General features: G+C 54.6%; 1 long non-coding RNA gene across 1 annotated transcript in view; it reads right to left on the reverse strand.

Moving 5' to 3' along the window:
- Positions 1 to 11,833, reverse strand: part of LOC142925524 (uncharacterized) — a 34,462-nt gene extending 22,629 nt beyond the window's left edge. The window contains exons 1-2 of the long non-coding RNA XR_012942472.1: positions 11,639 to 11,833; positions 7,023 to 7,098 (exon numbers count right to left, since the gene is read on the reverse strand). This is a non-coding gene — a long non-coding RNA (uncharacterized LOC142925524). The remainder of the gene's footprint in view (positions 1 to 7,022; positions 7,099 to 11,638) is intronic.
- Between the last annotated feature and the right edge of the window lie 854 nt (positions 11,834 to 12,687).

A 12,687-nucleotide genomic window follows, 5' to 3' on the forward strand; every position in this document is an offset into this window, starting at 1 on the left:
TCACCACTACACTCACCACCACCATTTTCACCATCACCACCACACTCACCACCATCATGACCACCATCGTCAACATCACCACTACCACACTCACTATCATCATCACCACTACTACCATCTTCAACATCACCATCACCACCACAGTCATCACCGTCATCACCACCACACTCACCACCATCATCACCACTACCATCTTCAACATCAGCACCATCACCACCACCACAATCTTCAACATCACCACCACCACCACACTCACTACCATCATCACCACCACACTCACTACCATCATCACCACCACACTCACCACCATCATCACCACCCCCACCATCTTCAACATCACCACCCCCACCATCTTCAACATCACCACTACCACGCTAACCACCACCACCACCACCACACTCACCACCACCACCACCCCTCCCCCCTCCCCCCCTCCCCGTCTGTCTCCAGCGCCCACATCCGGGGTCAAACCGGGACGGCGATTACTGTGGGGGGGGGGGTCACTGAACCCCCCCCCCCCGTGTCCCACCCCTCGTGTCCCCAGTTGCCCTGGCAACGGGGATAGAGGCGAGACTCGCCGCTGTCTCTCTCGAGGGATAAAGCGCGCACTCATAGACAGCGAGGGGCGGGAGAAGGGGGGGGACGGGGGGGGTAGGAGCGGTGGCACAGTGGTTAGCGCACTGCGCTACGAATTCCAGAGTTCGATTTCCGCTCACGGCCAACATCGATAAATAAATATCCGCCCCGTGCCCTGGGTCGACTCAGCCTTAACCACATGAGAATCAGGTGTGTGTGTGTAACACACCAGGTGTGTGTGTAACACACACCTGGTGTGTGTGTGTCACACCTGGTGTGTGTGTAACACACCTGATGTGTGTGTGTGTAACACACCTGGTGTGTGTGTGTAACACCTGATGTGTGTGTGTAACACACCTGATGTGTGTGTGTAACACACCTGGTGTGTGTGTGTATCACACCTGGTGTGTGTGTATCACACCTGGTGTGTGTGTGTGTAACACCTGGTGTGTGTGTGTGTAACACCTGGTGTGTGTGTGTGTGTGTGTAACACACCTGGTGTGTGTGTGTAACACACCTGGTGTGTGTGTGTAACACACCTGGTGTGTGTGTGTGTGTAACACACCTGGTGTGTGTGTATCACACCTGGTGTGTGTGTATCACACCTGGTGTGTGTGTGTGTGTAACACACCTGGTGTGTGTGTATCACACCTGGTGTGTGTGTATCACACCTGGTGTGTGTGTGTGTGTATCACACCTGGTGTGTGTGTGTAACACACACCTGGTGTGTGTGTGTAACACATCAGCACGGGGGAGACAAAGGCGGCCGGGCGTGGTATTGGCCATCCACCCCCTCTTGTGCCATGCCGGCCTTCATAGGTGCTGCTCGCTCACAGGACTTGCCCCAGCAGTCTGTTAAGGCTATACGGGGGACCTTTGCTTGTATTATATGGAGTGGTGAGTGATGGGTGAGTGTGGTAGGGGTGAGTTGTTTGTAGTGTATGGTGAGTATTGTGAGTATGGGGTGTGGTGAGGATGTTGTGGTGATTGTGTGGTGAGCTGTGTGGTGAGCTGTGTGGTGAACAGAGTGGTGAGACGTGATCAGCGGTGAGAAGTCTGGTGAGTGGCGAGTGGTGTGGTGAGTGGTGAGTAGTTTGGTAAGTAGTGTGGTGAGTAGCGTGGTGTGGTGAGTAGTGAGGTGTGGTGAGTAGTGAGGTGAGTGGTGAGGTGAGTGGCGAGTGGTGTGGTGAGTGGTGAGTAGTCTGGTAAGTAGTGTGGTGAGTAGTGTGGTGAGTAGTGTGGGGTGGTGAGTAGTGAGGTGAGTGGTGAGGTGAGTGGTGAGGTGAGTGGTGAGGTGAGTGGTGAGTAGTGAGTAGTGTGGTGAGTAGTGAGTTGAGTGGTGAGTAGTCTGGTGAGTAGTGTGGTGAGTAGTGTGGTGTGGTGTGGTGAGTAGTGAGGTGGGTAGTGAGTAGTGTGGTGAGTAGTGTGGTTAGTATTGTAGTGTGGTGAGTAGTGAGGTGAGTGGTGAGTAGTGTGGTGAGTAGTGTGGTTAGTATTGTAGTGTGGTGAGTAGTGAGTTGAGTGGTGAGTAGTGTGGTGAGTAGAGAGGTGAGTGGTGAGTAGTGGTGGTTAGTATTGTAGTGTGGTGAGTAGTGAGTTGAGTGGTGAGTAATTTGGTGAGTAGTGTGGTTAGTATTGCAGTGTGGTGAGTAGCGAGTTGAGTGGTGAGTAGTGTGGTGAGTAGTGTGGTTAGTATTGTAGTGTGGTGAGTAGTGAGTTGTGTGGTGAGTAGTGTGGTGAGTGGTGAGGTGAGTGGTGAGTAGTGTGGTGAGTAGTGTGGTGAGTATTGTAGTGTGGTGAGTAGCGAGTTGAGTGGTGAGTAATGTGGTGAGTAGTGTGGTGAGTAGTGTGGTGAGTAGTGTGGTTAGTATTGTAGTGTGGTGAGTAGTGTGGTGAGTGGTGAGTAGTGTGGTGAGTAGTGTGGTGAGTAGTGTGGTTAGTATTGTAGTGTGGTGAGTAGTGAGTTGAGTGGTGAGTAGTGTGGTGAGTAGAGAGGTGAGTGGTGAGTAGTGGTGGTTAGTATTGTAGTGTGGTGAGTAGAGAGGTGAGTGGTGAGTAGTGGTGGTTAGTATTGTAGTGTGGTGAGTAGTGTGGTGAGTGGTGAGTAGTGTGGTGAGTAGTGTGGTTAGTATTGGAGTGTGGTGAGTAGTGAGTTGAGTGGTGAGTAATGCGGTGAGCAGTGTGGTTAGTATTGCAGTGTGGTGAGTAGTGTGGTGAGTGGTGAGTAGTGTGGTGAATAGTGTGGTTAGTATTGTAGTGTGGTGAGTAGTGTGGTGAGTAGTGAGGTGAGTAGTGTGGTTAGTATTGTAGAGTGGTGAGTAGTGTGGTGAGTAGTGGTGGTTAGTATTGTAGTGTGGTGAGTAGTGAGTTGCGTGGTGAGCAGTGTGGTGAGTAGTGTGGTTAGTATTGTAGTGTGGTGAGCAGTGTGGTGAGTAGTGTGGTTAGTATTGTAGTGTGGTGAGCAGTGAGGTGAGTGGTGAGTAATGCGGTGAGCAGTGTGGTGAGTAGTGTGGTGAGTAGTGTGGTTAGTATTGTAGTGTGGTGAGTAGTGTGGTGAGTGGTGAGTAGTGTGGTGAGTAGTGTGGTGAGTAGTGTGGTTAGTATTGTAGTGTGGTGAGTAGTGAGTTGAGTGGTGAGCAGTGTGGTGAGTAGTGAGTTGAGTGGTGAGTAGTGTGGTGAGCAGTGTGGTTAGTATTGTAGTGTGGTGAGTAGTGAGGTGAGTGGTGAGTAGTGTGGTGAGTAGTGTGGTTAGTATTGTAGTGTGGTGAGCAGTGAGGTGAGTGGTGAGTAGTGTGGTGAGTAGTGTGGTTAGTATTGTAGTGTGGTGAGCAGTGAGGTGAGTGGTGAGTAGTGTGGTGAGTAGTGTGGTTAGTATTGTAGTGTGGTGAGCAGTGAGGTGACTGGTGAGTAGTGTGGTGAGTAGTGTGGTTAGTATTGTAGTGTGGTGAGTAGTGAGGTGAGTGGTGAGTAGTGTGGTGAGTAGTGTGGTTAGTATTGTAGTGTGGTGAGCAGTGAGGTGACTGGTGAGTAGTGTGGTGAGTAGTGTGGTTAGTATTGTAGTGTGGTGAGTAGTGAGGTGAGTGGTGAGTAATGCGGTGAGCAGTGTGGTGAGTCCTGCGGTGTGGCGAGCGGTGAGGGAGGTCACCGTCTGCACATAGACGGAGCAACCTTCCCAAATTAGTGCATCTCTCTCCCATTCCTCTCTCTCGCTCTCTCCCACACCCAGGGGAGAGAGCGGTGGTGGTGGTGGTGGGGGGGGTATAGAGAGAGAGAGAGGTACACGTGATAAGCCTAACACCTGTTGTAGGATTCTCTCTGTCTCTCCCTCCCCACCGCCACTCTCCATCCATTCTCTCTCCCCCCCCATCTCTCCCTCCCTCTCACAAGTTCATCTCTGTCTCTCTCTCTTTGATGCTCTCCCCATTGTCTCTCTCTCTCTCTCGCGTCTCTCACACACACACACCATTGTAAACAAATCCCTCACGCACGCGCAGACCGCGTGAACACAGGCACGTGCTTTGTTAAGGTGAACTTCTTTCGCACCGTACTTCGCCAAGCGTGTTCATCGCTCCTACACGTGCACGCGGACCCACACAAAAGAGACAAATCCCCCCCCCCCCCCCCCGTGTAGCCTTGAACAGGCACTCACCCACTCATTCACTCACTCATTAACGCATTCATTCACCCACTCATTCACTCTCACTCATTAACGCATTCATACACTCACTCATTCACTCACTCATTTACTTACTCACTCACTCATTCACTCACTCACTCATTCACTCACCTCACTCATTCACGCATTCACTCACTCACTCATTCACTCACTCACTCATTCACTCATTAACTCATTCACTCACTCACTCATTCACTCATTCACTCATCCATTCACTCATTCACTCACTTACCTACTCATTCACTCACTCATTCACTCACTCACTCATTCACTAATTCACTCATTCACTCACTTACTCACTCATTCACTCACTCACTCATTCACTCATTCATTCACTAATTCACTCATTCACTCATCCATTCACTCGTTCATTCACCCACCCACTCAGTCACTCCAGTCCTCACTTGCTCTCGCTTGCTCACACTCACACAGCCAAAGCCAAAGATCCCCCATGTAGCCTTGGCAGGCTGTTGCTTCAAGTGCTTTTCGGCAGCAGCACCTATGAAGACCGGCACCACGGCACACGATGGGGGTGGGTGGTCAGCACCACGCCCGTCCGCCTTTGTCTCCCCAGTGGTGACATCTTTTTGTTTTTTAAACACACCGCACCAGGTACTCATTTTGAGGCCGAGAGACAACGTACGGGAGGCCCAGGACCGCTTCAAATATTCGTCAGCGGTGTTGATTGTGGACGGGACAAAACCGCTGAGCCACCGCTCCCCATTGCCAACAAACAAAGACACACACGCATACACCACGCTTGGCATACCAACACACGCCTGCACACGCGTACACACGCGCGTGCACTCACATACTCCCATAGCCATACTTGCCATACCCATGCGTGCAAACAATGACAAAGAAAAACAAAGATCCCCCATATAGCCTGTAACAGACTGTAGGGGCAAGTGCTGTTAGCGAGCACCTATGAAGGCCGGAACGGTACACGAGGGGGTGGGTGGCCAGCACCACGCCCGACCGCCTTTGTCTCCCCAGTGGCGATGTTTACACACCGCACCAGGTACTCATTTGAGGCCGAGTCGACCTAGGGGAGGCCCGGGACCGCTTCAGATAATCGTCACTGGTGTCGGCCGTGAGCGGGAATCGAACTCGGGTCGCCAGGTTCATAGCGCAGCGTAGCGCTAACCGCTACACTACCGCTCCCCCTTACACACACACACAAGAGACACAGATACACACACACAGACAGCGTGCTAACCGCTACACTATCGCTCCCCACACACACACACGCGCGCACACACACACAGACACGTGCACACTCTCACATCGGCGTTTGGCATCCAGATGCACACAAACACAGATATTCAGTTGCACACAAATACAGAGATGCCCCCTCCCCGTCCCCCACGTGATGCCCGCAAGGGCTGTTGGGTCCATGCTGCTAGCGAACACCGATTAAAGGCCACTGTCATCGCGCGCGATAAGTTGCACAGTTGCACGCAATCACCTGGGTCACACTCACCTGGGTCACAACTCACCTGGGCCACAACTCACCTGGGTCACAACTCACCTGGGTCACAACTCACTGGGTCACAACTCACTTGGTCACAACTCACCTGGGTCACAACTCACTTGGTCACAACTCACTTATTCACAACTCACCTGGGTCACAACTCACTTGGTCACAACTCACCTGGGTCACAACTCACTTGGGTCACAACTCACTTGGTCACAACTCACTTGGTCACAACTCACCTACTCACAACTCACTTGGTCACAACTCACTTGGTCACAACTCACCTGGGTCACAACTCACTTGGTCACAACTCACCTGCTCACAACTCACTTGGTCACAACTCACCTACTCACAACTCACTTGGTCACAACTCACCTGCTCACAACTCACTTGCTCACAACTCACCTGGGCCACAACTCACTTGGTCACAACTCACCTGGGCCACAACTCACCTGGGTCACAACTCACTTGGTCACAACTCACTTGGTCACAACTCACCTGGGTCACAACTCACTTGGTCACAACTCACCTGGGTCACAACTCACTTGGTCACAACTCACCTGCTCACAACTCACCTGGGTCACAACTCACCTGGGTCACAACTCACCTGCTCACAACTCACTTGGTCACAACTCACCTGGGTCACAACTCACTTGGTCACAACTCACTTATTCACAACTCACCTGGGTCACAAATCACCTGGGTCACAACTCACCTTGGTCACAACTCACTTGCTCACAACTCACCTGGGTCACAACTCACTTGGTCACAACTCACTTATTCACAAATCACCTGGGTCACAACTCACCTGGGCCACAACTCACTTGGTCACAACTCACCTGCTCACAACTCACCTGGGTCACAACTCACCTGCTCACAACTCACCTGCTCACAACTCATTTGCTCACAACTCATTTGCACACAACTCACCTGCTCACAACTCACTTGGTCACAACTCACCTGCTCACAACTCACCTGCTCACAACTCACCTGCTCACAACTGATTTGCTCACAACTCATTTGCTCACAACTCACCTACTCACAACTTACCTGCTCACAACTCACCTGCTCACACTCGCACCTGCACCCACCTGCTCACAACTCACCTACTCACAACTCACCTGCTCACAACTCACCTGCTCACAACTCACCTGCTCACAACTCACCTGCTCACAACTCACCTGCTCACACTCGCACCTGCACTCACCTGCTCACAACTCACCTGCTCACAACTCACTTGGTCACAACTCACCTACTCACAACTCACCTGCTCACACTCGCACCCGCACTCACCTGGTGGACAGAGGCAGGGGGTGGGGTCCGGGGCATCACGCGCCACGCGCGCGCGTACTGCCAGGTGTGACTTCACCTGGGGGAGGAGGGAAGGGGTATTTAGCCCTTCACCCTCCGGACTCTCGAAGGGTCATTGCCTGAAACGTCGCCTATTTTTTTCCGCACGTTTAAGGCCACGCGGTGCAGTTAATGACGAGCGTGTTGGTTATTTTTTTTTTACTGAACAAAGAATGACGCGGGGGGATGATGGTGGTGGTGGTGATGGTGGTGGAGTCAGCACCACGCCCGACCGCCTTTGTCTTCCCGAAGCGCTCACGCTTTTGCACACCGGCGCCGGCCAGGTTCTCCGCCAATGCCGAGTCGACCTAGTGCAGGGCACCACAGCTGGTTCGGTTTTATTGGGGGGGGGGGTTAATTCAGAAGCTTTATTTATGCTGGATGAATCCGATGAGCTTTAAAGCTCTTTTGCACAGTGTCCAGCAGTTTCACAGATGTCCGTGGGGGGGGGGGGGGGGGGGTGGGGGGGGTGGGGGGGGGGGGGGGGGGGTGGGGGGAGCGAACTCCAGCCATCGTGCGAAACGTCGAACTTGAATGGTAAATGTTGAGCGGTTCCTGCCGACTCTTAGCAACCAATTGGCAGGCTCTGTTGACGCGGCACAGCCTGACGAGTTTGGGGCGTCGGGTGGTGGCCGGTTTAACGACAGCAGCATCTGTACATTTCGCGCGATCAAACGCAACAAGAAAAATAACCCTCCCCCCACCTCTCCTTTACGGATGTTTGGTCGCGAAAGTCCGACGAATCCCACGACTACCACGTGTTACACTTGCCTGCGAGAGGCCCTCGGCCCTCACCCCCCACAAACCCACCCCACCACCATCACCACTTAACTCCACTGCCACACACCTCTTGAGTCCTCGTTAAAGACAACGCGGCGTTAATTTCCCACTAAGAGAGTCGCTAGGGAGGCAGGGGGGGGGGGGCGGTGATGATTGGCTGTGATTCAGCGCTAATTGGCACTTGGGGTCACGAGGGGTCAAGCGCTCGTCAGCACGGGCTGGGGTTGAGGTGACGCTGGAAGAGAGGGGGTGGTGGTGGTGGTAGTGGTGGTAGTAGTAGTGGTGGTTGTGGTGGTGGTAGTGGTGGTGGTAGTGGTGGTGGTAGTGGTGGTGGTGGTAGTGGTGGTGGTGGTAGTGGTGGTGGTAGTGGTGGTGGTAGTGGTGGTGGTGGTGGTGGTAGTAGTGGTGGTAGTGGTGGTGGTAGTGGTGGTGGTGGTAGTGGTGGTGGTGGTAGTAGTGGTGGTGGTGGTGGTAGTGATGGTGATGGTGGTGGTAGTGGTGGTGGTGGTAGTGGTGGTGGTAGTGGTGGTGGTAGTGGTGGTGGTGGTAGTGGTGGTGGTAGTGGTGGTGGTGGTATTGGTGGTGGTGGTGGTAGTGGTGCTGGTGGTAGTGGTGGTGGTAGTGGTGGTGGTGGTAGTGGTGGTGGTAGTGGTGGTGGTAGTGGTGGTGGTATTGGTGGTGGTGGTGGTAGTGGTGGTGGTGGTAGTGGTGGTGGTAGTGGTGGTGGTAGTGGTGGTGGTGGTAGTGGTGGTGGTAGTGGTGGTGGTGGCCACCCACTCCCGTCGTGTGCCATGCCCGCCATCACCGGTGCTACTCGCCAATGGCGCATGCCCCCAACAGTCTGTTACAGGCTACACGGGGTGGTGATGGTCGGTGATGGTGGGCGATGGTTGGTGATGGGTGGTGATGGTGGGTGATGGTTGGTGATGGTGGGTGATGGTTGGTGATGGGTGGTGATGGTTGGTGATGGTTGGTGATGGTTGGTGATGGTGAGCGATGGTTGGTGATGGTGGATGATGGTGAGCGATGGTTGGTGATGGTGGATGATGGTTGGTGATGGTGGGTGATGGTGGGTGATGGTTGGCGATAGTTAGCGATGGTTGGCGATGGTTGGCGATGGTTGGTGATGGTGGGTGATGGGTGGGTGATGGGTGGTGATGGTTGGTGATGGTTGGTGATGGTTGGTGATGGTTGGCGATGGCTGGTGATGGTGGGTGATGGGTGGTGATGGTTGGTGATGGTTGGTGATGGATGGCGATGGATGGCGATGGTTGGTGATGGTGGGTGATGGTTGGTGATGGGTGGTGATGGTTGGTGATGGTTGGTGATGGTTGGTGATGGTGGGCGATGGTTGGTGATGGGTGGTGATAGTTGGCGATGGGTGGTGATGGGGGGTGATGGTTGGCAATGGTTGATGATGGTGAGCGATGGTTGGTGATGGTGGATGATGGTGAGCGATGGTTGGTGATGGTGGATGATGGTTGGTGATGGTGGGTGATGGTGGGTGATGGTTGGCGATAGTTAGCGATGGTTGGCGATGGTTGGCGATGGTTGGTGATGGGGGGTGATGGGTGGTGATGGTTGGTGATGGTTGGTGATGGTGGATGATGGTTGGTGATGGTGGGTGATGGTGGGTGATGGTTGGTGATGGTGGGTGATGGTGGGTGATGGTTGGCGATGGTTGGTGATGGTTGGTGATGGTTGGTGATGGTGGGTGATGGGTGGTGATGGTTGGTGATGGTTGGTGATGGTTGGTGATTGGTGGTGATGGTTGGTGATGGTTGGTGATGGTGGGTGATGGGTGGTGATGGTTGGTGATGGTTGGTGATGGTTGGCGATGGTTGGTGATGGGTGGTGATGGTTGGTGATGGTTGGTGATGGTTGGTGATGGGGGGTGATGGTGGGCGATGGTTGGTGATGGTTGGTGATGGTTGGTGATAGTTGGCGATGGGTGGTGATGGGGGGTGATGGTTGGCGATGGTTGATGATGGTGGATGATGGTGAGCGATGGTTGGTGATGGTGGATGATGGTGAGCGATGGTTGGTGATGGTGGATGATGGTTGGTGATGGTGGGTGATGGTGGGTGATGGTTGGCGATAGTTGGTGATGGTTGGCGATGGTTGGCGATGGTTGGTGATGGTTGGTGATGGGGGGTGATGGTTGGTGATGGTTGGTGATGGGTGGTGATGGTTGGTGATGGGTGGTGATGGTGGGCGATGGTTGGTGATGGGTGGTGATGGTTGGTGATGGTTGGTGATGGTGGATGATGGTTGGTGATGGGTGGTGATGGTTGGTGATGGGTGGTGATGGTTGGTGATGGTGGATGATGGTTGGTGATGGTTGGTGATGGTGGATGATGGTTGGTGATGGGTGGTGATGGTTGGTGAAGGGTGGTGATGGTGGGTGATGGTTGGTGATGGTTGGTGATGGTTGGTGATGGTGGGCGATGGTGGGCGATGGTTGGTGATGGTGGATGATGGTTGGTGATGGTTGGTGATGGTTGGTGATGGTTGGTGATGGTGGGCGATGGTTGGTGATGGTTGGTGATGGTTGGTGATGGTGGGTGATGGTGGATGATGGTTGGTGATGGGTGGTGATGGTTGGTGATGGTGGATGATGGTTGGTGATGGTGGGCGATGGTTGGTGATGGTGGATGATGGTTGGTGATGGTGGGTGATGGTTGGTGATGGGTGGTGATGGTTGGTGATGGTTGGTGATGGTGGGTGATGGTTGGTGATGGTTGGTGATGGTGGGTGATGGTTGGTGATGGTGGGCGATGGTTGGCGATGGTTGGTGATGGTTGGCGATGGGTGGTGATGGTTGGTGATGGTTGGCGATGGTGGGCGATGGTTGGTGATGGTTGGTGATGGTTGGCGATGGTTCTTGATGGTTGGTGATGGTTGGTGATGGGTGGTGATGGGTGGTGATGGGTGGTGATGGTTGGTGATGGTTGGTGACGGTGGGCGATGGTTGGTGATGGTTGGTGATGGTTGGTGATGGTTGGTGATGGGTGGTGATGGTTGGTGATGGTTGGTGATGGTGGCTGATGGTTGGCGATGGTGGGTGATGGTGGGCGATGGTGGGTGATGGTGGGCAATGGTGGGCGAAGGTTGGTGATGGTTGGCGATGGTTGGTGATGGTGGGTGATGGTTGGTGATGGTTGGCGATGGTGGGTGACGGTGGGCGATGATTGGTGATGGTGGGTGATGGTTGGCGATGGTTGGCGATGGTTGGTGATGGTTGGCGATGGTGTTTTGGTTCAAGGCGATAGAAATTCACAGGCGGCGAGGATCAGCCACGCCAGGGGGTGGTGCGTTTTTTTGCATTACCGGTAACCGCATGGTGGTTAAAACAAAAAACCGGTTAACTTCGTATTAAAGCTTTCGTGACTGCATAAAATTACTCATTGGTTTTTTCGGCAAAGTCACGTGTGTGGAAATACAATAAAATTATATTAAAACAAAAAAACAATCACGACGTTTGGATCACAATGCAAGCGATCTTCATCAGGTGTCAAGAGAATTCAACAAACCTGTCTCTCGTCTCTCATCTTCTTGTCGTATTTACCTCCGTGATTTGTTCTTGACACCTGACGAAGATCGCTTGCGTTGTGATCGAAACGTCGTGATTGTTTTTTTGTTTAAACATAATTTTATTGTATTTCTACACGCGTGACTTTAACCGACTAAACCAATGAGCGGTTGACATCGGTTTTGCCCGCGCGCGCGCACAGAGACGCCCGTGGAGCTCAGCGAACGCGACTCGCCCGGCCACTCACCACCGCCTCCACTGCCTCCGCAATGCTCCTCTTCCTCCTCTCCTGCTCCTCCTCCTCGTCGTGCTGGGCCCCCCACGCCTCCACCTCCTCGGCCCCCCACGCCTGCACGGCCCCCTCGCGCCAACGCCGCCGCTGCCGCCGCTGCTGCCGCAGCTCCAGGAGGCGAACCCGCCGCTCGAGTTGCGCTGCTCTGGCCTCGAGACCCGCGACGAGGTCCCCTCCCCCGGGGCCCCGCCCCCACTCCCCCGCGGCCACCCCCCAGAGCCCCGTGCAGCAGCAGGCGCCGGCCACAATGAGCACGGCGACCGCGACCGCGACCGCGACCGCGACCGCGACCGGGGCCGGGGCCGGGGCCGCGACCGGGGCCGGGGCCGGGGCCGGGGCCGCGGCCGGGGCCGGGGCCGGGGCCGGGGCCGGGGCCGCGGCCGGGGCTGTCGCGCGCCGGGAGCCCCCCAGCTCCGCCCCTTCCCCCACCTCCTTCTCTCGCGTCTCCATGGCAACGGAGGGAGGAGACGATGGTGATGGGGAGGTGTTAATGGGTGTGGTCGGGCGATGGGTACCAGTATCCGTCTTCTCGATGACGACGGAGGAGGTGGTCGGTATGGTGACACGCTGGGTACCAGTATCCGTCTCCTTGGCAACAGAGGAGGTGGTCGGTATGGTGACACGCTGGGTACCAGTGTCCGTCTCCTTGGCGACGGAGGAGGTGGTCGGTATGGTGACACGCTGGGTACCTGTATCCGTCTCCTTGGCAACAGAGGAGGTGGTCGGTATGGTGACAAGCTGGGTACCAGTCTCCGTCTCCTTGGCGACAGAGGAGGTGGTCGGTATGGTGACACGCTGGGTACCTGTATCCGTCTCCTTGGCAACAGAGGAGGTGGTCGGTATGGTGACACGCTGGGTACCAGTATCCGTCTCCTTGGCAACAGAGGAGGTGGTCGGTATGGTGACACGCTGGGTACCAGTATCCGTCTCCTTGGCGACAGAGGGAGGCGGAGGCGGTCGATGGGGACGAAGGGATGGATTCGAGGGGTTATGGGAGGATGGAG

Source organism: Petromyzon marinus, chromosome 21 (genome assembly GCF_048934315.1).
Source record: "Petromyzon marinus isolate PM22_M1 ecotype Great Lakes invasive population chromosome 21, UKy_Petmar_22M1.pri1.0, whole genome shotgun sequence".
In the NCBI taxonomy this organism is placed as follows: Eukaryota; Metazoa; Chordata; class Hyperoartia; order Petromyzontiformes; family Petromyzontidae; genus Petromyzon; species Petromyzon marinus.